General features: G+C 45.0%; 5 non-coding genes and 1 pseudogene across 5 annotated transcripts; all 6 read left to right on the forward strand.

The window, feature by feature from the left end:
• Positions 1–2725: 2725 nt before the first annotated feature.
• LOC147145338 (U2 spliceosomal RNA) lies at positions 2726–2908 on the forward strand. The gene has a single exon (XR_015087640.1). It is a non-coding gene; the product is annotated as a U2 spliceosomal RNA (small nuclear RNA).
• A 5297-nt stretch (positions 2909–8205) lies between these two features.
• Positions 8206–8396, forward strand: LOC147145339 (U2 spliceosomal RNA). Its single transcript, XR_015087629.1, has one exon. It is a non-coding gene; the product is annotated as a U2 spliceosomal RNA (small nuclear RNA).
• Positions 8397–11237: 2841 nt separating this feature from the next.
• LOC147145340 (U1 spliceosomal RNA) lies at positions 11238–11401 on the forward strand. The gene has a single exon (XR_015087672.1). It is a non-coding gene; the product is annotated as a U1 spliceosomal RNA (small nuclear RNA).
• A 1607-nt stretch (positions 11402–13008) lies between these two features.
• LOC147145341 (U2 spliceosomal RNA) lies at positions 13009–13199 on the forward strand. Its single transcript, XR_015087626.1, has one exon. It is a non-coding gene; the product is annotated as a U2 spliceosomal RNA (small nuclear RNA).
• A 2869-nt stretch (positions 13200–16068) lies between these two features.
• On the forward strand, positions 16069–16232 carry LOC147145342 (U1 spliceosomal RNA). Its single transcript, XR_015087673.1, has one exon. It is a non-coding gene; the product is annotated as a U1 spliceosomal RNA (small nuclear RNA).
• A 6299-nt stretch (positions 16233–22531) lies between these two features.
• On the forward strand, positions 22532–22710 carry LOC147145343 (U2 spliceosomal RNA; annotated as a pseudogene).
• The last annotated feature ends 730 nt before the right edge of the window (positions 22711–23440 follow it).

Here is a 23440-nt window from a genome sequence, read left to right on the forward strand (position 1 = left end):
ATCAAAAGTAGAGGCGTAATATTAAGGAGCAAAGAAAAAGAAATAGAGGAAGGAGAAAAATGTACCAGGTATTTCTTCAAAAAAATTATGAGCAAGGGTGGGGGTATCTTCAAGCTGCAAAAAGGAAATGGAGTGATAACGGAAATTAGCAGTGAAATAAACCAGGAAGTCGAAACTTACTACCAGAGACTGTATGACAAGAAAGAAACTCAATTAGAGACAATGTCAGAAGTATTACATTTCATTGAGAAAACCGTGACTGACAAAGTGTTATTAACTCAAGATTTTACCCGAGAGGAAATAAATAAATGTGTAAGACAATTCAAAAAAGCAAAGTCTCCAGGAGAGGACGGCCTCTGCCTTGAGTTCTATTTGACCTTTTGGGACTTGTTGGCACCAGATTTAATCACTGTTTTTAATGAGTTGGACAAAACAAGACGACTACCAGATAGCTTCAGAGTAGGGATAGTCGCACTATTGCACAAAAAGGGAGACAAGACTGACCTTGGTAACTGGCGACCCATTACGCTTTTAAATGTTGATTGCAAACTTTTTAGTAAACTTTTAGCTATGCGTTTGTCTGTCTTACTGGACGAATTGATCGACCCTGATCAAACCTGTGCCATAGCGGGTAGGAAGATCACAGACAGCCTCACGCTGATCCGGGACACAATTTGCTACACAAGAGACAGAAATATGCGGTTAGTAATCTTAAACTTGGACTTTGAGAAGGCCTTCGACCGAGTTTCACATCAATACCTCTTTAGGCTATTGAAAAAATTGGGTCTTCCCCAAAGGTTTATAGGGTGGGTGGAACTGCTGTATCAGAACATTAGCAGCAAATTCATGGTTAATGGGAATTTGACAAAAGCAGTCCAGATTAACTCAGGTGTGCGTCAAGGCTGTCCCTTATCTGCTCTCCTCTATGTTTTATGCATAGAACCACTGGCACAGATTTTGAGACGGGACAAAATGATTAAGGGGGTGAGTATCCCTGGGGGCGGAGGACTTACAACAAAGTGCATCTTGTACATGGACGATTTTAACATCCTGTGTTCAGATCTTTTATCTGTGACAAGGGCCTTGGACTTGACTGACTGGTACGGAAGGGCCTCTGGGTCAAAACTCAATAGAGCTAAGACCCAAGCACAATTTTATGGACCGTGGACCGCGACAGAAAAGACAGGACTACCCCTGACACTGATACAAACGGACCAGAGAATACTTGGGATCAAATTTGGCAAAGATGGGGGCGGGGAAACAAACTGGGGTGACGTGATAGGGAAAGTGAGAAAAAGACTTGGTTTTTGGGGGCTGAGAGACCTGACTATAGAGGGGAAAGTTTTAATTATAAAAGCTGTTATTCTACCCTTGCTTTTATTGACCAGTTCTGTTTTTACCCCAACAAGAAATGTGCTTTTAGATTTGGACCGCGCCTTCTTTCATTTTATCTGGGGGTCCAAGTGGGAGAGACTGAAAAGAGACACCATGAAGAAAACCAAGGAAAATGGAGGAAAAGGAGTGCCGGACCTCCATCTCTTCTTGGGGAGCCAATATGTAGCCCTACACCTGAGAAATGCGCTTGAACCATCAAGTGCCCAGAAGAGCCAAGCAATGACACGTTTCTGGATGGGTTCATACCTCCGGAAACTAAAATTAATACCGACTGATCATAAAATCCCTGTGTCTTTTAATCTGCCACCATTTTATTCTTTTATCAGGAATTTTTTAAGAAAGTTTGAGTTGGAAAAAGAAGAGTGTCATGTTTTAAAAAATCACAGATCTCTTATCTCTGTTGTGCAGAAGCGGGAAGCAGTGAGTCCAGTTCCCGGCCTCGCATTTGGTGAGCCCACAACGGTTTGGCGCAATGTCAACCATCCTGCCCTCTCAAACAGACTTCGGGACCTGTCATGGATGGTGGCCCATGAAATTCTCCCGGTGAGGTCCGTTATGCACTCCCGAGGAATGTCAGCGTCTTCAAATTGCCCCCGACCTGGTTGTGGCGCCCACGAGTCGGTGAGGCACCTCCTCTGGGAGTGCAGTGCTGCTGTAGACCTGTGGGCGACAGCCGGCCACCTACAATTCCCGGACTTGCCAGCAAGGGAGGCATTAAACGCACAGCTTGTGCTCTATGGGGTGAGCCAGTTGGAAAACCCTAAAGAACACTTTGAAAAGCAGTGGCTCACCCTCGCCGCCATCAAAGACGCCATCTGGACCTCCAGAAACTTGCTGGTAAGGAGACACAGACAGACCCCCCCTGTGGCTGTGCTCCGAATGGCCGCAGCTACCCTGACAGCTGCTGGCGGCAGGCCAAGGACGCAGCCACCAAGAAGAGTCGTCTGTGCCCACCCGGAGGAGGGAACCGAAGCTACACATAAAAGGTCTTGGCAGCGACGGTCTGGTTCACCGGGAGAGACTGCTGAAAAGGAACAAGAGGGGTGAGGAACTCCTATGGGCGCCCTGAGAGGACCGGAGGAATGCTGTTTGAAAGGGTAGGATGAGGTCCCAATTACTAAGGACACTACGCTTCTGTACAACAGGCTCGATATGTTCTATCTAATCTGTCTTTTAAATTTCAGTATATTATGCATAGTTTACCTGGTATTATTAAGGTTAACATGATGACTTTTAAGCTAACAAGGATATTGTTTGAACATGTTGTTTTGTGAATAGAGCTGTGCTCCGTATTGGAGAGATGTGACTAACATTTGTCCATTGTAACAATAAAACTTGTTCAAAAGAAAAAAGAAAAAAATCTGTTCTTATCAGTTTAATATCTGATACGTCTCCTATCTGGGGACTATATATTAAATTGATTTTTGGAACTGGGAGATGGAAAAGGGGCTTGCTCCGTCCACTCCATGCATCGACCTGGTATTGCAGCATCTCCAGGAATGGTGCACCCCCTCTGCTGGTTAACAACAAGCATTAAACTTGGTCTGACGTTTCACGGTGGTGTTTCGGTCTTTGCAGCCAATACTCATGATTACGAATGCCCCATGTCGCAGTATCCTAAGAAGTGAAGGCAAGACTTCTGATGTTGAAAGTTTGCGATATCATTTCAGAAGGATATAGTTTAGTATTTTATTTTAATCTTTTTCCCTTTCAAGATAGAAAAACAATTAAAAGAATACAAAGTCATAGTTTTATCAAGAAAGACCTTTGTTTCCCACCATAAGAAAACATTGTCTTGCTCTGCCCACGCTACTCCAAAAAGAGCTAAAGTAAACAAGGATATTTGTCATACTTCAAATTTTATTAAAATGCTGTTACACCACTCGATGTCAGCAGTGTAAAGAATAAGAATAAGAATAAGAATGCCTTTATTGATCCCACAGTGGGGAAATTTTCATTGTTACAGTAGCAAAGATATAGGTCACACAGGGGCGGCGGCATAATGTGGCCATTAATGTATAACATTGACGGCAAACATTTAGAATCAAACCTATGTAGATATACGCAGTAACATGTGTATATACACATGTGTATACACACCAACCTACATCTACATAAAAAATATGAGGAACACTCATTTCGGCCTGTACATAGTACAGAGGAAAAAATACTCTAAGTGACAGTGCTGCAGTGCTGTAGTGAAATGTAAGGAACAGCATTGGATAAAAATAAAACTAGACTAACAGTAGTGGGGAATGTTGAGTATTGCACGGTATTACAGTAGTGGGGAATATTGGGTATTGCACGATACGAGCTCAGGTGCAGGACTGCACAATTGCACTAATGACCGCCAGTTTGTAGAGACTACACAATGTTCTTGTTAAAGAGTCTGACAGCAGCAGGCAAGAAGGAACGGCGGAATCTCTCCTTTGCACAGCGAGGGTGTAACAGTCTGTCACTGAAGGTGCTGTGGAGTGCTGTTAGGGTGCCCTGGAGGGGGTGGTCCGGGTTGCCCAGCATTGATGACAGCTTGGCCAACATCCTCCTGTCCCCCACCGAGTCCACAGAGTCCAGGGAGCAGCCCAGGACAGAGCCGGCCCTCTTGACCAGTTTGTCCAGCCGCTTCTTGTCCCGGGCCGAGACGCCGCCTGCCCAGGTGACCACTCCCTGGAAGATGACCGATGCAACCACCGAGTCATAAAAGTTCCTGAGGAGTGTCCCCTGAACCCCAAAAGACCTCAGTCTCCTGAGTAGGAAGAGTCTGCTCTGACTCTTCCTATAGAGGGCGTCTGTGTTGTCGCACCAGTCCAGTTTATTGTTCAGATGAACACCCAGGTACTTGTAAGTTGAGACTCTCTCAACATCTGTTCCCCGGATGTTCACTGGTGCAGGTGAAGAGTGCTGGCGCCTACCGAAATCCACCACCATTTCTTTGGATTTCCCCGCATTGATCAGGAGGCGGTTCTGCTGGCACCAGTCCACAAAACCCTGAGTAAGTTCTCTGTACTCCCGATCATCTCCGCCTGTGATGAGGCCGACAATCGCAGAGTCGTCAGAGAACTTCTGCAGGTGACAGGTAGGGGTGTTGTAGTTGAAGTCCGAGGTGTAGAGGGTGAACAGGAAGGGAGCCAAGACAGTTCCCTGTGGGGCCCCCGTGCTGCAGAGGAGCACGTCAGACACACAGTCCTGTGTCCTCACATACTGTGGCCGGTTTGTGAGGTAGTCCTGGATCCATGTGGTGAGGTGGTGCGCCACCCCCGCCCGCTCCAGCTTGTCTCCCAGTAGGGTGGGCTGGATGGTGTTGAAAGCACTGGAGAAATCAAAGAACATGATCCTCAGAGTGCTCCCCGCCTTCTCCAGGTGGGAGAGTGAAGTGTGGAGGAGGTAGATGATGGCATCATCCACACTGATGCCAGGCTGGTATGCGAACTGGAGTGGGTCCATTGAGGAGCTCACCAGGGGGCGCAGGTGGACAAGGACCAGTCTCTCCAGGGTCTTCATCAGGTGAGACGTCAGCGCCACTGGTCTGAAGCTGTTGAGCTCCTTCGGGTGGGGGGTCTTTGGCACCGGGACCAGGCAGGATGTTTTCCATAGCTGGGGGACCCTGCCCAGCTTCAGGCTCAGGTTGAACATGTGCTGGACAATTCCACACAGCTGGTCTGCGCAGGATTTGAGGAGCTGGGGGCTGATGCCATCTGGACCCGCTGCCTTCCTCGCCTTCATCTTCTTCAGCTGGTTCCTCACCTGAGATGTTGTGAAGGCCAAGGCTGGACAGGAAGGAGTGGTGGCTATCTGGTGTAGCTGGGAGCTGGAGACTGTGGAGAAAAGAGGGGAGGGGGTGACACGCCCAGCAGGAGGAGTAGGTGGAGACTGCAGCAGGAGAGACGGAGTGGAGGCAGGCATCTGATCGAACCTATTGAAAAAGAGATTTAGCTCATTTGCCCACTGCAGGTCCCCCCCACTCCGGGTCTTGGGTTGTCCGTGGCCTGAGATGGTCTTCAGGCCTCTCCAGACTCCCCTGGCGTTATTCTGCAGCAGCTGCTCCTCCATCCTCTTCCTGTAGGACCTTTTCCCCTCTCTGATCCTCCTCCTCAGCTGGCGCTGCACAGTCCTCCGCTCCTCTATGTTGCCTGACGCAAAAGCCCTCCTCTTCTCCTTCAGGAGAGCTTTTATGTCTGGTGTGATCCAGGGTTTGTTGTTGGAGAAACACCTTACTGTCCTGGTGGGTATGGTGTTCTCCATGCAGAAATTTATATAGTCTGTAACAGTGTCCGTTAGACTACTAATGTCTTCCCCGTGAGCATCGCTGAATACTTCCCACACAGTTGTGCTGAAGCAGTCCTTTAAGGCCTCCTCTGCCTCTCCAGACCATCTCTGAACCGTGCGGGTCACAGCTGGCTGCCTGCGGACCAGAGGTTTGTACACAGACTGGAGAGCCACCAGGTTGTGATCAGCTTTGCCCAGCGGGGGGAGGGGCAGTGATGTGTATGCCTCCTTGGTGTTGGCATAGAAAAGGTCCAGTGTTTTATTGTCTCTGGTGTGGCAGGTGACATACTGTGTGAATGAAGGCAGAGAGGAGGAAGGGGAGGCATGATTGAAGTCACCAGAGATGAGTACCAGGGCATTTGGGTGCTGTGTTTGTAGCCTGCTCACTGCTGCAGTCAAGACATCACAGGCTGTGTCGCTGCTGGCAGCTGGTGGGACGTAGACAGTCACCGCGATCACGTGACTAAACTCTCGCGGGATGTAGAATGGCCTCATGCCAACAGCTAGCAGCTCAATATCCCTGCTGCAAAGCTGCTCCTTAATCGTGATGTGCCCAGGATTACACCATCTATCGTTCACAAACACAGCCAGCCCTCCTCCTTTCCTCTTTCCACTCTCCAGCGTCCTGTCCGCGCGTATGGTTTGGAAGCCGTCCAATTCTACGACCGCGTTCGGTGTTAGCGTTGTTAGCCACGACTCCGTGAATAGCATCAGGCTAGCCTCCCGGAAGTCCCTCTCGTGCCGGGTAAGCGCCGCTAGCTCGTCCATCTTGTTGGGGAGCGATCTAACATTCCCCATGATAACAGACGGGAGGACGGGATGGTATCGTCTCCTCCTTTCCCTGCGTTTAACCCCCGCACGAGATCCCCGTCTCTTCCTCCTCAGCTCACGGGGGATATCGGGTCTCGCCCCGGGAGCCGGCGCATGGTTAGCACGGAGTGCTAACAGCTGATTCCGGCTGTAAACAATGGGGGCTCGGCTCCGAGCCAAGTCGCCGGACACGATCGCGCAAAAAATAGCCATCAGCAGCAGCAAGAATACCGCAGTTTGGGTGTCCATTGCTACGCAAGTTACGACTATCAATTATACGAAAAAGGTATGAGGTAGAGTAATATTAAAGAACAAAAACACATAAGCAAGTGGCTTTTAGTCAGGCCCACTAATCGGCCCTCATGGGTGCGACGTGCTCGCGGGGCGGCGGAATTTAATCTCAGCCTACTCGGTGAAAGGCTTCTTTTTAGGCTTCTTTCTACTCCCGCGTCGACGCGAGCGACAACTGATGTTATAGGGATTGTGGTATTGCCCCTCAGCACCCCCCGCCTCCTCTTGTAATAGTATGCCCCAGTTGTAGGTGGGAGGCGCGGGTTACGTGATGTGAAAATAAGGAAACACAAACACGCTTGAACGCACGTTGTTGTTGCACGTCTCTTCTTACACAAACAAATGCCACATTGATTAACATGACTAACGCATTGTGAAATACGCCATAGCCAAGCAGCTGTGTATAGTGGTTTGCTGGAATGCTTTTATTTTGAAGGAGGGGACGTGTGGAAGATAAATAAGTAACTTGACTACGACTTCTGGCTGCTGTTTGACCCAAATAATTATACGATAAATCGAGCCCGGGGCTCGCAATGCAAGTAAGCACACGCACGTTGGCTAAGTACTACTGGCGAGATTGAAGCGTGTCCACAGCGGGTTCAAATTGTAAATTAGTCAGCTAATGATCTTTAAAAAGCCTCTGCCGTTAGAGCATTTCTCCCGCGGAGATGTCAATTGTGGATGCTTTGTTTTTTGGTCGGAGGGCGGAACGGGGCCGACAATGTTTATGAATATGGCCGAGGGGTCGCGGCCGTAAGGGTACCCAAGTCAAGGGTGGAGGGTCGCGGCCGGACAGACAAAAAATGGTCTAATGCCCAGCTCTGGTAAACTCTCAATACGCATTTGTGGATGCTCAATAGGCATTTGTGACTGTGTTTACGGATATGATTTTTTTGACACATTTGTGGATTGAAATGCGCATTTGTAAATGGTTTTGCTTCAATAATGACCCCATAGATTGGCCAGTACCATTCAAACCCGAGCATCGACAATTCTGGTTGGCTAATACGTCTATCACTCAAACACCAAAGGGGAGGAAAAAAATACATTTTTGAATATAAAATGACACTTTCTTGCGATTGGATTATTGCGCCAGGTCAAACCTCGACGTCGATTAAATTTCGATTTATCGTGCAGCCCTAAACTTATCATTGGGTTCAGCGCAAGCAAAATTAGTGTCCACCAGACATGTCCACGACACGTGTATTGCTGCTTTGCTATTGGACACTTTGGGCCACATAACCCAAAGTACCCAGCAATTGCTCAGCTTTCGTTTCATTTGCAGGCGGGCAAAAACAACACAGTTGCACTAGTCATTACCTAAAATGCGCGTAGTTGTTGTTTGGGCTGTAAATGTGTTTGTTATGGCTATTTGACGTTTGTCACCGTCACTGTAGCTCATCCGGTCGGGAATGAAGTGGACCCCTGTGCCGATATGTAGTTATCGCTTCTCGGCCTTTTGGCTAAGATCAAGTGTAGTATCTGTTCTTATCAGTTTAATATCTGATACGTCTCCTATCTGGGGACTATATATTAAATTGATTTTTGGAACTGGGAGATGGAGAAAGGGCTTGCTCCGTCCACTCCATGCATTGACCTGGTATTGCAGTATCTCCAGGAATGGTGCACCCCCTCTGCTGGTTAACAACAAGCATTAAACTTGGTCTGATGTTTCACGGTGGTGTTTCGGTCTTTGCAGCCAATACTCATGATTACGAATGCCCCATGTCGCAGTATCCTAAGAAGTGAAGGCAAGACTTCTGATGTTGAAAGTTTGCAATATCATTTCAGAAGGATATAGTTTAGTATTTTATTTTAATCTTTTTCCCTTTCAAGATAGAAAAACAATTAAAAGAATACAAAGTCATAGTTTTATCAAGAAAGACCTTTGTTTCCCACCATAAGAAAACATTGTCTTGCTCTGCCCACGCTACTCCAAAAAGAGCTAAAGTAAACAAGGATATTTGTCATACTTCAAATTTTATTAAAATGCTGTTACACCACTCGATGTCAGCAGCGTAAAATTATGTTCCTGACCACACAAAGAAACAGGAAGTGAAGCATGGGGGCTGGGACAATTCCCGCTTTGAATTCTTGGTAGAAGTGAAGCAAGGCATGATGGGAATGTTTTTGCAGATTCATTTTACCTCATTCCTAATGGTTTAGGTAATGTACTGACTGAACGATACTATTCAACCCTTCTGCCTCTTGCGGTATTTTGACCAAAAAATGGACACAATCTTTTCTGAATATTTTCTCACTTTCAAAATGTTCAGTGGCACCAGACAAATCCATACATATATAGTTTCTATCCATCTATCTATCTATCTCTCTCTTTATCTATCTCTCTCTCTCTATCTTCCATACATATATAGTTTCTATCCATCTATCTATCTATCTCTTTATCTCTCTCTCTCTCTCTATCTATCTATCTATCTATCTATCTATCTATCTATCTATCTATCTATCTATCTATCTATCAATCCATCCTATCTATCTATCCATCCTATCTGATCACAACAAACTCTGACAACTAGTCCAGGTGGTCAACAGTCTCTTTGCCGTGGTTGTAGTTGATATAATTAAAAAAATATTTTTGGCTTTCTTTTCCTTCAAAATTCCCTGAACCATTCAGTCAACAAGTGCGTTTTGTTAAAGTTCTCACTGCACGTCTTCACGTCTGCAGGCGCAGGCTGTGAGCCTCGGCTGGATTGGGCAGCGTCTTCGGAGTCCACCGTCGTCACAACGGTCGGCCGCCCCCGACAGCGGAGCTCCTCCCCGACGTTCGGCAGCAGTTGCACTCGCTCACTCGCCGGCGGAGAACCTCCAGTAACCGCGGCAACGTTGGCCAGAACATTTTATTATTTAACTAATTCGGGGGCTCAACTCATTAATAACCAATTGTTTGTCATTAATAGTCAATTGTTAATAAACTCTAATGTTCATTTGGTTCCCTCTCGCTCTCTCTACACATCATTTGAATTTGGTACAAATAATGAAGTAGTTAAGACATCCGCCAAACCCCTAAAGTGAAATTCCTCTAAGCTCCAGCACAACCGCACGTATTCCTTTGCACACGTGCACGGCTGGCGCGTGTGAACGTATGTGCGTGTACTTACACACGTCTGAAAAGGCACAGCAAAAGGCAAAGCAAAATTTAGCAAATGGCAGCCAATGTCACCCCGGAAGCAGAAACGCTACTGGGATGACCCCAGCATAATTAGAAGGTTCTTATCTTGGCGCCACCTGGAGGATTAGGGCTGTTCATACTCTCAACACTAATTTTATACTTTGGCTGCGTAGTGCACTCGTCACACAATAGTTTCATTCGGTAATCATTGAAAAATGCACGAAAACACATCAGGTTTACAATGCATCAAAAATCATGATTTAGAATGGGACTCATAAACTCTCACTGCACAGTATAGGTCTGTGGGCTGATGTAAGCAGACACACGTACACAGCCTGAAAGTCTTGAGTGCGCGTGAACGTCCGTGCATGTGCACGCACGCACATGCACGCGCATACATTCATATCCACACATGAACATTTGGTAAGTACTCTTACTTCACTAAAATACTCTTTGTCATAACTGTCCCATTCATCTCACAAACACTCACAAACACACACGCACACACGCACACACACGCTCACGCGCTCGCACGCATGCACATACGTTTCTTGTCAATCACAATACAGCTTTTTATGCATGGAGCGCCACTCCCACAGCGCATACATCAGCGAAAGCAATGAGATTTGCATACAGCATTTTCATTTTCCAATATGAGCGCGCGTTTTCACTTGCACACGCGCGCACGGCTGAGGCACGTGTACGTGAGTGTATATTCCTGTATGTGCACGCACGCACATACACAACAAATCGACTCACGCGAACTCATGCCACAAGCACATACGTCATCTCGAAGCAAAATCATTAGTTGTTCTTTAGCGCCACATGGTGGATTAGGGCTGTTAACACTCTAAACTCCAATTTTCGATTTTCACGGTTTAGTAGACCCGTCACACAATGTACTCATCGGGTATTCATTGAAAATGCACGAAAACACACCAGGTTTACAGTAAGTCCAAAATCATGCTGTATAATGGGAGTCAATGGGACAAAAAATGGCAAAATACGTCCTGCGTAGTTAAAACAATGAAACCAGCTAACTCATGCAGGACTCATTTTAAAAATGACAGCATGGTGCCATTTTGAACTTCGGCATGTTCTGGCCATCTGGGTGAAAGTTCAGCTCCCTCGTGTTATTTTTTTATGCTTTGGCTTTGATGTAAAATTCTTTCATCTGAAATATCCAAGAAATGGTCAAATACCGCAGGAGGGTTAAACCGGTGGACGAGTGAGGCATCATCCAGTGTGAATGTGTGCGTATGTGTCGACGCGTGTCTCGCAGATGAGCCGTGACTGAAGAAGCTGTGTGTGCGAAAGAGGTTGGCCTTGGTGAGGAGGACAACTCATACTTACCTGGCAGGGGAGATACCATGATCAAGAAGGTGGTTCACCCAGGGTGAGGCTCAGCCATTGCACTCTGGCTGTGCTGACTCCTGCGAATTCCCCAAATGTGGGAATCTCGACTGCACAATTTCTGGTAGTGGGGGACTGCGTTCGCGCTATCCCCTGATAACTTTGTCAAAATCAACACACCTGTCAATATCTTCTTCTTCTTCATGATGCGCATCGTAGGATGACATCTGTCAGATAGTAATTGTGGCATAACCGTTTTGTCAAACGGACCCTCAGGCCCCGCCGGATGCCCATTTTTTGGGCAGGGGGGTGGTTGGTGTCGGCTGACAAATTTTTAATAAATAGCAGGACTAAGCAAGTGGCTTTTAGTCGGGCCCACTATTCCGCCCACATGGGTGTGACGTGCTCGCGGGGCGGTGGAATTTAATCTCAGCCTACTCGGTGAAAGGCTTCTTTTTAGGCTTCTTTCTACTCCCGCGTCGACGCGAGCGACAACTGATGTTATAGGGATTGTGGTATTGCCCCTCAGCACCGCCCGCCTCCTCTTGTAATAGTATGCCCCAGTTGTAGGTGGGAGGCGCGGGTTACGTGATGTGAAAATAAGGAAACACAAACACGCTTGAACGCACGTTGTTGTTGCACGTCTCTTCTTACACAAACAAATGCCACATTGATTAACATGACTAACGCATTGTGAAATACGCCATAGCCAAGCAGCTGTGTATAGTGGTTTGCTGGAATGCTTTTATTTTGAAGGAGGGGAAGTGTGGAAGATAAATAAGTAACTTGACTACGACTTCTGGCTGCTGTTTGACCCAAATAATTATACGATAAATCGAGCCCGGGGCTCGCAATGCAAGTAAGCACACGCACGTTGGCTAAGTACTACTGGCGAGATTGAAGCGTGTCCACAGCGGGTTCAAATTGTAAATTAGTCAGCTAATGATCTTTAAAAAGCCTCTGCCGTTAGAGCATTTCTCCCGCGGAGATGTCAATTGTGGATGCTTTGTTTTTTGGTCGGAGGGCGGAACGGGGCCGACAATGTTTATGAATATGGCCGAGGGGTCGCGGCCGTAAGGGTACCCAAGTCAAGGGTGGAGGGTCGCGGCCGGACAGACAAAAAATGGTCTAATGCCCAGCTCTGGTAAACTCTCAATACGCATTTGTGGATGCTCAATAGGCATTTGTGACTGTGTTTACGGATATGATTTTTTTGACACATTTGTGGATTGAAATGCGCATTTGTAAATGGTTTTGCTTCAATAATGACCCCATAGATTGGCCAGTACCATTCAAACCCGAGCATCGACAATTCTGGTTGGCTAATACGTCTATCACTCAAACACCAAAGGGGAGGAAAAAAATACATTTTTGAATATAAAATGACACTTTCTTGCGATTGGATTAATGCGCCAGGTCAAACCTCGACGTCGATTAAATTTCGATTTATCGTGCAGCCCTAAACTTATCATTGGGTTCAGCGCAAGCAAAATTAGTGTCCACCAGACATGTCCACGACACGTGTATTGCTGCTTTGCTATTGGACACTTTGGGCCACATAACCCAAAGTACCCAGCAATTGCTCAGCTTTCGTTTCATTTGCAGGCGGGCAAAAACAACACAGTTGCACTAGTCATTACCTAAAATGCGTGTAGTTGTTGTTTGGGCTGTAAATGTGTTTGTTATGGCTATTTGACGTTTGTCACCGTCACTGTAGCTCATCCGGTCGTGAATGAAGTGGACCCCTGTGCCGATATGTAGTTATCGCTTCTCGGCCTTTTGGCTAAGATCAAGTGTAGTATCTGTTCTTATCAGTTTAATATCTGATACGTCTCCTATCTGGGGACTACATATTAAATTGATTTTTGGAACTGGGAGATGGAAAAGGGGCTTGCTCTGTCCACTCCATGCATTGACCTGGTATTGCAGTATCTCCAGGAATGGTGCACCCCCTCTGCTGGTTAACGACAAGCATTAAACTTGGTCTGACGTTTCACGGTGGTGTTTCGGTCATTGCAGCCAATACTCATGATTACGAATGCCCCATGTTGCAGTATCCTAAGAAGTGAAGGCAAGACTTCTGATGTTGAAAGTTTGCAATATCATTTCAGAAGGATATAGTTTAGTATTTTATTTTAATCTTTTTCCCTTTCAAGATAGAAAAACAATTAAAAGAATACAAAGTCATAGTTTTATCAAGAAAGACCTTTGTTTCCCACCATAAGAAAACATTGTCTTGCTCTGCCCACGCTACTCCAAAAAGAGCTAAAGTAAACAAGGATATTTGTCATACTTCAAATTTTATTAAAATGCTGTTACACCACTCGATGTCAGCAGCGTAAAATTATGTTCCTGACCACACAAAGAAACAGGAAGTGAAGCATGGGGGCTGGGACAATTCCCGCTTTGAATTCTTGGTAGAAGTGAAGCAAGGCATGATGGGAATGTTTTTGCAGATTCATTTTACCTCATTCCTAATGGTTTAGGTAATGTACTGACTGAACGATACTATTCAACCCTTCTGCCTCTTGCGGTATTTTGACCAAAAAATGGACACAATCTTTTCTGAATATTTTCTCACTTTCAAAATGTTCAGTGGCACCAGACAAATCCATACATATATAGTTTCTATCCATCTATCTATCTATCTCTCTCTTTATCTATCTCTCTCTCTCTATCTTCCATACATATATAGTTTCTATCCATCTATCTATCTATCTCTTTATCTCTCTCTCTCTATCGATCTATCTATCTATCTATCTATCTATCTATCTATCTATCTATCTATCTATCTATCTATCTATCTATCTATCTATCTATCTATCTATCAATCCATCCTATCTATCTATCCATCCTATCTGATCACAACAAACTCTGACAACTAGTCCAGGTGGTCAACAGTCTCTTTGCCGTGGTTGTAGTTGATATAATTAAAAAAATATTTTTGGCTTTCTTTTACTTCAAAATTCCCTGAACCATTCAGTCAACAAGTGCGTTTTGTTAAAGTTCTCACTGCACGTCTTCACGTCTGCAGGCGCAGGCTGTGAGCCTCGGCTGGATTGGGCAGCGTCTTCGGAGTCCACCGTCGTCACAACGGTCGGCCGCCCCCGACAGCGGAGCTCCTCCCCGACGTTCGGCAGCAGTTGCACTCGCTCACTCGCCGGCGGAGAACCTCCAGTAACCGCGGCAACGTTGGCCAGAACATTTTATTATTTAACTAATTCGGGGGCTCAACTCATTAATAACCAATTGTTTGTCATTAATAGTCAATTGTTAATAAACTCTAATGTTCATTTGGTTCCCTCTCGCTCTCTCTACACATCATTTGAATTTGGTACAAATAATGAAGTAGTTAAGACATCCGCCAAACCCCTAAAGTGAAATTCCTCTAAGCTCCAGCACAACCGCACGTATTCCTTTGCACACGTGCACGGCTGGCGCGTGTGAACGTATGTGCGTGTACTTACACACGTCTGAAAAGGCACAGCAAAAGGCAAAGCAAAATTTAGCAAATGGCAGCCAATGTCACCCCGGAAGCAGAAACGCTACTGGGATGACCCCAGCATAATTAGAAGGTTCTTATCTTGGCGCCACCTGGAGGATTAGGGCTGTTCACACTCTCAACACTAATTTTATACTTTGGCTGCGTAGTGCACTCGTCACACAATAGTTTCATTCGGTAATCATTGAAAAATGCACGAAAACACATCAGGTTTACAATGCATCAAAAATCATGATTTAGAATGGGACTCATAAACTCTCACTGCACAGTATAAGTCTGTGGGCTGATGTAAGCAGACACACGTACACAGCCTGAAAGTCTTGAGTATGCGTGAACGTCCGTGCATGTGCACGCACGCACATGCACGCGCATACATTCATATCCACACATGAACATTTGGTAAGTACTCTTACTTCACTAAAATACTCTTTGTCATAACTGTCCCATTCATCTCACAAACACTCACAAACACACACGCACACACGCACACACACGCTCACGCGCTCGCACGCATGCACATACGTTTCTTGTCAATCACAATACAGCTTTTTATGCATGGAGCGCCACTCCCACAGCGCATACATCAGCGAAAGCAATGAGATTTGCATACAGCATTTTCATTTTCCAATATGAGCGCGCGTTTTCACTTGCACACGCGCGCACGGCTGAGGCACGTGTACGTGAGTGTATATTCCTGTATGTGCACGCACGCACATACACAACAAATCGACTCACGCGAACTCATGCCACAAGCACATACGTCATCTCGAAGCAAAATCATTAGTTGTTCTTTAGCGCCACATGGTGGATTAGGGCTGTTAACACTCTAAACTCCAATTTTCGATTTTCACGGTTTAGTAGACCCGTCACACAATGTACTCATCGGGTATTCATTGAAAATGCACGAAAACACACCAGGTTTACAGTAAGTCCAAAATCATGCTGTATAATGGGAGTCAATGGGACAAAAAATGGCAAAATACGTCCTGCGTAGTTAAAACAATGAAACCAGCTAACTCATGCAGGACTCATTTTAAAAATGACAGCATGGTGCCATTTTGAACTTCGGCATGTTCTGGCCATCTGGGTGAAAGTTCAGCTCCCTCGTGTTATTTTTTTATGCTTTGGCTTTGATGTAAAATTCTTTCATCTGAAATATCCAAGAAATGGTCAAATACCGCAGGAGGGTTAAACCGGTGGACGAGTGAGGCATCATCCAGTGTGAATGTGTGCGTATGTGTCGACGCGTGTCTCGCAGATGAGCCGTGACTGAAGAAGCTGTGTGTGCGAAAGAGGTTGGCCTTGGTGAGGAGGACAACTCATACTTACCTGGCAGGGGAGATACCATGATCAAGAAGGTGGTTCACCCAGGGTGAGGCTCAGCCATTGCACTCTGGCTGTGCTGACTCCTGCGAATTCCCCAAATGTGGGAATCTCGACTGCACAATTTCTGGTAGTGGGGGACTGCGTTCGCGCTATCCCCTGATAACTTTGTCAAAATCAACACACCTGTCAATATCTTCTTCTTCTTCATGATGCGCATCGTAGGATGACATCTGTCAGATAGTAATTGTGGCATAACCGTTTTGTCAAACGGACCCTCAGGCCCCGCCGGATGCCCATTTTTTGGGCAGGGGGGTGGTTGGTGTCGGCTGACAAATTTTTAATAAATAGCAGGACTAAGCAAGTGGCTTTTAGTCGGGCCCACTATTCCGCCCACATGGGTGTGACGTGCTCGCGGGGCGGTGGAATTTAATCTCAGCCTACTCGGTGAAAGGCTTCTTTTTAGGCTTCTTTCTACTCCCGCGTCGACGCGAGCGACAACTGATGTTATAGGGATTGTGGTATTGCCCCTCAGCACCGCCCGCCTCCTCTTGTAATAGTATGCCCCAGTTGTAGGTGGGAGGCGCGGGTTACGTGATGTGAAAATAAGGAAACACAAACACGCTTGAACGCACGTTGTTGTTGCACGTCTCTTCTTACACAAACAAATGCCACATTGATTAACATGACTAACGCATTGTGAAATACGCCATAGCCAAGCAGCTGTGTATAGTGGTTTGCTGGAATGCTTTTATTTTGAAGGAGGGGAAGTGTGGAAGATAAATAAGTAACTTGACTACGACTTCTGGCTGCTGTTTGACCCAAATAATTATACGATAAATCGAGCCCGGGGCTCGCAATGCAAGTAAGCACACGCACGTTGGCTAAGTACTACTGGCGAGATTGAAGCGTGTCCACAGCGGGTTCAAATTGTAAATTAGTCAGCTAATGATCTTTAAAAAGCCTCTGCCGTTAGAGCATTTCTCCCGCAGAGATGTCAATTGTGGATGCTTTGTTTTTTGGTCGGAGGGCGGAACGGGGCCGACAATGTTTATGAATATGGCCGAGGGGTCGCGGCCGTAAGGGTACCCAAGTCAAGGGTGGAGGGTCGCGGCCGGACAGACAAAAAATGGTCTAATGCCCAGCTCTGGTAAACTCTCAATACGCATTTGTGGATGCTCGATAGGCATTTGTGACTTCATGTTACGCATTTGTGACTGTGTTTACGGATATGATTTTTTTTACACATTTGTGGATTGAAATGCGCATTTGTAAATGGTTTTGCTTCAATAATGACCCCATAGATTGGCCAGTACCATTCAAACCCGAGCATCGACAATTCTGGTTGGCTAATACGTCTATCACTCAAACACCAAAGGGGAGGAAAAAAATACATTTTTGAATATAAAATGACACTTTCTTGCGATTGGATTATTGCGCCAGGTCAAACCTCGACGTCGATTAAATTTCGATTTATCGTGCAGCCCTAAACTTATCATTGGGTTCAGCGCAAGCAAAATTAGTGTCCACCAGACATGTCCACGACACGTGTATTGCTGCTTTGCTATTGGACACTTTGGGCCACATAACCCAAAGTACCCAGCAATTGCTCAGCTTTCGTTTCATTTGCAGGCGGGCAAAAACAACACAGTTGCACTAGTCATTACCTAAAATGCGTGTAGTTGTTGTTTGGGCTGTAAATGTGTTTGTTATGGCTATTTGACGTTTGTCACCGTCACTGTAGCTCATCCGGTCGGGAATGAAGTGGACCTCTGTGCCGATATGTAGTTATCGTTTCTCGGCCTCTTGGATAAGTCTGTGATCACCTCCTTTGGTTGTGTGTTCTACGTCTGTTGTGGCAAATAGCTAATTCACAGGGGGATATATTGTCCTAACGTTTTGTGTTGAAAATCACTTTGTTTTAGGTCTGGTGCTGACGTTAAGTTGTTTGTTTCCTTTCATTTTGTGGTCCTCCCACCATGTCGCCACTTATGCCGGCATGCGGAGGCACCACAGTGTACGCTTCACCTTTTAGGAGACTGGTGGAGAGGCCCCGGGGATGTCCAGGTTGATGTCCAGACCTTAAAGTTTAAAGCTAATCAGCTTAATTGTATAATAACTTTGCCGTTCAGTAAAAGATTTGATGTTAGCTTTAATTCTGCTGCAAACCTTTGAGAATTTTGAACCTGGTTTGAAACAGTAAAAGCCCAGTTTTCTGTGTTTAACGTTGAGAAACTGACTGATAATGCTGCCAAAACAGTTATTGTCAGAATGTTCAATGAGACAGTTAACGCAGACGACATTTGTTTTTGGCTGGGTAGATATTGCGCGGTAAAAGGTCAGGTTGTGAAGGTGAGGGATGCGGACGGCATTTGGAATTGCGCTTGGCGGGTACCCATCCAGCAATGGCAGGACCCCCAGGGCTTCCAGGGCCTGAAACATCTCCCATCCATGATAGTCTTGGGCAAAAACCGAGGCTACATCCACTACCAAGGTCAACCCAAGCTCTGCCGCAAATGTGGTGAGCACGGGCACCTGGCAGAAGCATGTGAGCAAATCATTTGTGGGAAATGTAGAGTAATTGGGCATACTTTTGAAGAATGTACCAATGGCAGAAAGTGCAATCTCTGTGGGGAATCAAACCACCTCTACAGAAATTGTCCAAAATCATTTGCCAACAAATTGAAGGCCGGAAAAGAAATGGGACATCTTAATGGAAATGAAGGCAACAAACATGTTGAAAGTCATCAGAAAAATTCAAATCTCCCTCCAAAACCTGTTATTGGAGTAGAGGAAACCGGTGAGGAGGGGGAGGGGCGTGTATTGGCTCCACAGCTTAATGGAAATGAAAGCAACAAACAAGTTGGAAGTCATCAGGAAAATTCAAATCTCCCTCCAAAACCTGTCATTGGAGTAGAGGAAACAGGTGAGGAGGGGGAGGGGCATGTATTGGCTCCACCAACAGGGAGCTCAGAAGAAAGTGGCATGTTGCAAGACCCGCCCACAAGCGAATCAAGTGAAGCCATCTTACAGCAGACTGACAGTGAGGACACTCAGATCCCTTGTGCACAAAAATCTAAAAGGCTTGCATCTGAAAGGTCTTCTGAGTCCCCTTTGACTTTAGAGAAGAGGGGAAAGCTTTGGAGCTCAGACAGTGAGGTGGATGAGCCCAGAGTTTTCCCCTGCAGCACACCAAATGAGCTCTCCTTTTTAAATATTAAATTGCAATCAACGCCCAAAAGTCACAATACCATGAATTTAAGGTTGCGTGAGAAACCATCACCAAAAGTTTCTCGGAGAAATGATCATGTACCCAACTCTCCTGCCGTACATATGAAGGAGGAACTGCAGTCCCGAGAAATAACTTAATGGACGGTTTTAATACTCCCTTTTGTGTTTTAATTTTAAATCATACCTGCAACTCTCACCTTCTCAACTATAAATGTTAGAAGTGTGAAATCAAGGATTAGAGCCCAGAACGTCTTGTCCTTTTTAAAAACTATTAAGTCTGATGTGTTTTTAATCCAAGAATGTGGTCTACCTTTTTTAAGAAATTACAAACAGTGGGAGGAAATGTGGCCACACCCATCATTATGGAGTGGCTCAAATGAAAATCGGAATGACGGGGTGGCCATTTTAATAAACAATTCCCAAATTGAGGTGAAAAGGAGCACGGTGGTGGAAAATGGACGAGCACTGTTAGCACATCTAACATTTATAGGACAGGATTTTAACCTTTTAAATATTTATGGGTCTAATGATTAACATGATAGGTATGAACTTTTAGAAAACCTGCAGCCCCACATGCTAGGTCGTGTACCATTAATTATGGGAGGGGATTTTAATTGTGTTTTAATTGTAAGGGATAGAAAGGGAGCTGGGGAGGATTTTAAAGTGGACAAAACATCTGTTTTACTGAAAGACATGTGTCGGGTTTTTAAATTAGACGATTGTTTTAAAACCATGCATCCAAGAGAGGAGGGCTTCACGTGGTTCAGTAGTGATAGCACCAGAGCCTCTCGCATAGACTACATATTTACACGTGATTGGCCACCGACGGATGCTAGATTAACGCCTGTTTTCTTCTCAGACCACCTAGTACTGTCATGTACTCTTTCACCGCCTTCTGGTGTCACCATTGGAGGAGGACTGTGGAAGATGAACTGCTCCCTGCTGGAGGATGAGGCCTTGGTTGCTAAATACAGGGAGCAGTACAAGGACTGGCAAACACTTCAAGACTTGTACGAATCGAGGGCACAGTGGTGGGAAATGATAAAGCTAAGAACTCAGAGCTTTTTTAAAAGAGCAGGTAAGGAAAAAAGAAGGAAGGAAATGAAACACATGCTGGGCCTGCAAAACAGACTACAAAGGTATTTTAATTTATCACAAAAGGGCATTAATTTTAACGAGGAAATTAAACAGGTCAAAAAGGAACTGAGACTTCTAGCAAATATCAAAAGTAGAGGCGTAATATTAAGGAGCAAAGAAAAAGAAATAGAGGAAGGAGAAAAATGTACCAGGTATTTCTTCAAAAAAATTATGAGCAAGGGTGGGGGTATCTTCAAGCTGCAAAAAGGAAATGGAGTGATAACGGAAATTAGCAGTGAAATAAACCAGGAAGTCGAAACTTACTACCAGAGACTGTATGACAAGAAAGATACTCAATTAGAGACAATGTCAGAAGTATTACATTTCATTGAGAAAACCGTGATTGACAAAGTGTTATTAACTCAAGATTTTACCTGAGAGGAAATAAATAAATGTGTAAGACAATTCAAAAAAGCAAAGTCTCCAGGAGAGGACGGCCTCAGCCTTGAGTTCTATTTGACCTTTTGGGACTTGTTGGCACCAGATTTAATCACTGTTTTTAATGAGTTGGACAAAACAAGTCGACTACCAGATAGCTTCAGAGTAGGGATAGTCGCACTATTGCACAAAAAGGGAGACAAGACTGACCTTGGTAACTGGCGACCCATTACGCTTTTAAATGTTGATTGCAAACTTTTTAGTAAACTTTTAGCTATGCGTTTGTCTGTCTTACTGGACGAATTGATCGACCCTGATCAAACCTGTGCCATAGCGGGTAGGAAGATCACAGACAGCCTCACGCTGATCCGTGACACAATTTGCTACACAAGAGACAGAAATATGCGGTTAGTAATCTTAAACTTGGACTTTGAGAAGGCCTTCGACCGAGTTTCACATCAATACCTCTTTAGGCTATTGAAAAAATTGGGTCTTCCCAAAAGGTTTATAGGGTGGGTGGAACTGCTGTATCAGAACATTAGCAGCAAATTCATGGTCAATGGGAATTTGACAAAAGCAGTCCAGATTAACTCAGGTGTGCGTCAAGGCTGTCCCTTATCTGCTCTCCTCTATGTTTTATGCATAGAACCACTGGCACAGATTTTGAGACGGGACAAAATGATTAAGGGGGTGAGTATCCCTGGGGGCGGAGGACTTACAACAAAGTGCATCTTGTACATGGACGATTTTAACATCCTGTGTTCAGATCTTTTATCTGTGACAAGGGCCTTGGACTTGACTGACTGGTACGGAAGGGCCTCTGGGTCAAAACTCAATAGAGCTAAGACCCAAGCACAATTTTATGGACCGTGGAACGCGACAGAAAAGACAGGACTACCCCTGACACTGATACAAACGGATCAGAGAATACTTGGGATCAAATTTGGCAAAGATGGGGCCGGGGAAACAAACTGGGGCGACGTGATAGGGAAAGTGAGAAAAAGACTTGGTTTTTGGGGGCTGAGAGACCTGACTATAGAGGGGAAAGTTTTAATTATAAAAGCTGTTATTCTGCCCTTGCTTTTATTGATCAGTTCTGTTTTTACCCCAACAAGAAATGTGCTTTTAGATTTGGACCGCGCCTTCTTTCATTTTATCTGGGGCTCCAAGTGGGAGAGACTGAAAAGAGACACCATGAAGAAAACCAAGGAAAATGGAGGAAAAGGAGTGCCGGACCTCCATCTCTTCTTGGGGAGCCAATATGTAGCCCTGCACCTGCGAAATGCGCTTGGCCCATCAAGTGCCCAGAAAAGCCAAGCAATGACAAGTTTCTGGATGGGTTCATACCTCCGTAAACTAAAATTAATACCGACTGATCATAGAATCCCTGTGTCTTTTACCGGGAGAGACTGCTGAAAAGGAACAAGAGGGGTGAGGAACTCCTATGGGCGCCCTGAGAGGACCAGAGGAATGCTGTTTGAAAGGGTAGGATGAGGTCCCAATTACTAAGGACACTACGCTTCTGTACAACAGGCTTGATATGTTTTATCTAATCTGTCTTTTAAATTTTAGTATTTGATGCATAGTTTACCTTGTCTTATTAAGGTTAACATGATGATTTTTAAGCTAACAAGGATATTGTTTGAACACGTTTTGTGAATAGAGCTGTGCTCCATATTGGAGAGATGTGACTAACATTTGTCCATTGTAACAATAAAACTTGTTCAAAAGAAAAAAAAAATCTGTTCTTATCAGTTTAATATCTGATACGTCTCCTATCTGGGGACTATATATTAAATTGATTTTTGGAACTGGGAGATGGAAAAGGGGCTTGCTCCGTCCACTCCATGCATCGACCTGGTATTGCAGTACCTCCAGGAATGGTGCACCCCCTCTGCTGGTTAACAACAAGCATTAAACTTGGTCTGACGTTTCACGGTGGTGTTTCGGTCATTGCAGCCAATACTCATGATTACGAATGTTTTTGCAGATTCATTTTACCTCATTCATAATGGTTTAGGTAATGCACTGACTGAACGATACTATTCAACCCTTCTGCCTCTTGCGGTATTTTGACCAAAAAATGGACACAATAATTTCTGAATATTTTCTCACTTTCAAAATGTTCAGTGGCACCAGACAAATCCATACATATATAGTATCTATCTATCTATCTATCTATCTATCTATCTATCTATCTATCTATCTATCTATCTATCTATCTATCTATCTATCTATCTATCCTATCTAATCACAACAAACTCTGACAACTAGTCCAGGTGGTCAACAGTCTCTTTGCCGTGGTTGTAGTTGATATAATTAAAAAATTACTTTTGGCTTTCTTTTTCTTCAAAATTTCTTCAAAATTCCCTGAACCATTCAGTCAAGGGTGGAGGGTCGTGGCCGGACAGACAAAAAATTCATAATGGTTTCGGTAATGTACTGACTGAACGATACTATTCAACCCTTCTGCCTCTTGCGGTATTTTGACCAAAAAATGGACACAATCATTTCTGAATATTTTCTCACTTTCAAAATGTTCAGTGGCACCAGACAAATCCATACATATATAGTTTCTATCCATCTATCTATCTATTTCTCTCTCTCTCTCTCTCTCTCTCTTT

Source organism: Filicampus tigris, chromosome 7 (genome assembly GCF_054856515.1).
Source record: "Filicampus tigris isolate MCC_2025a chromosome 7, RoL_Ftig_1.0, whole genome shotgun sequence".
NCBI lineage: Eukaryota > Metazoa > Chordata > Actinopteri > Syngnathiformes > Syngnathidae > Filicampus > Filicampus tigris.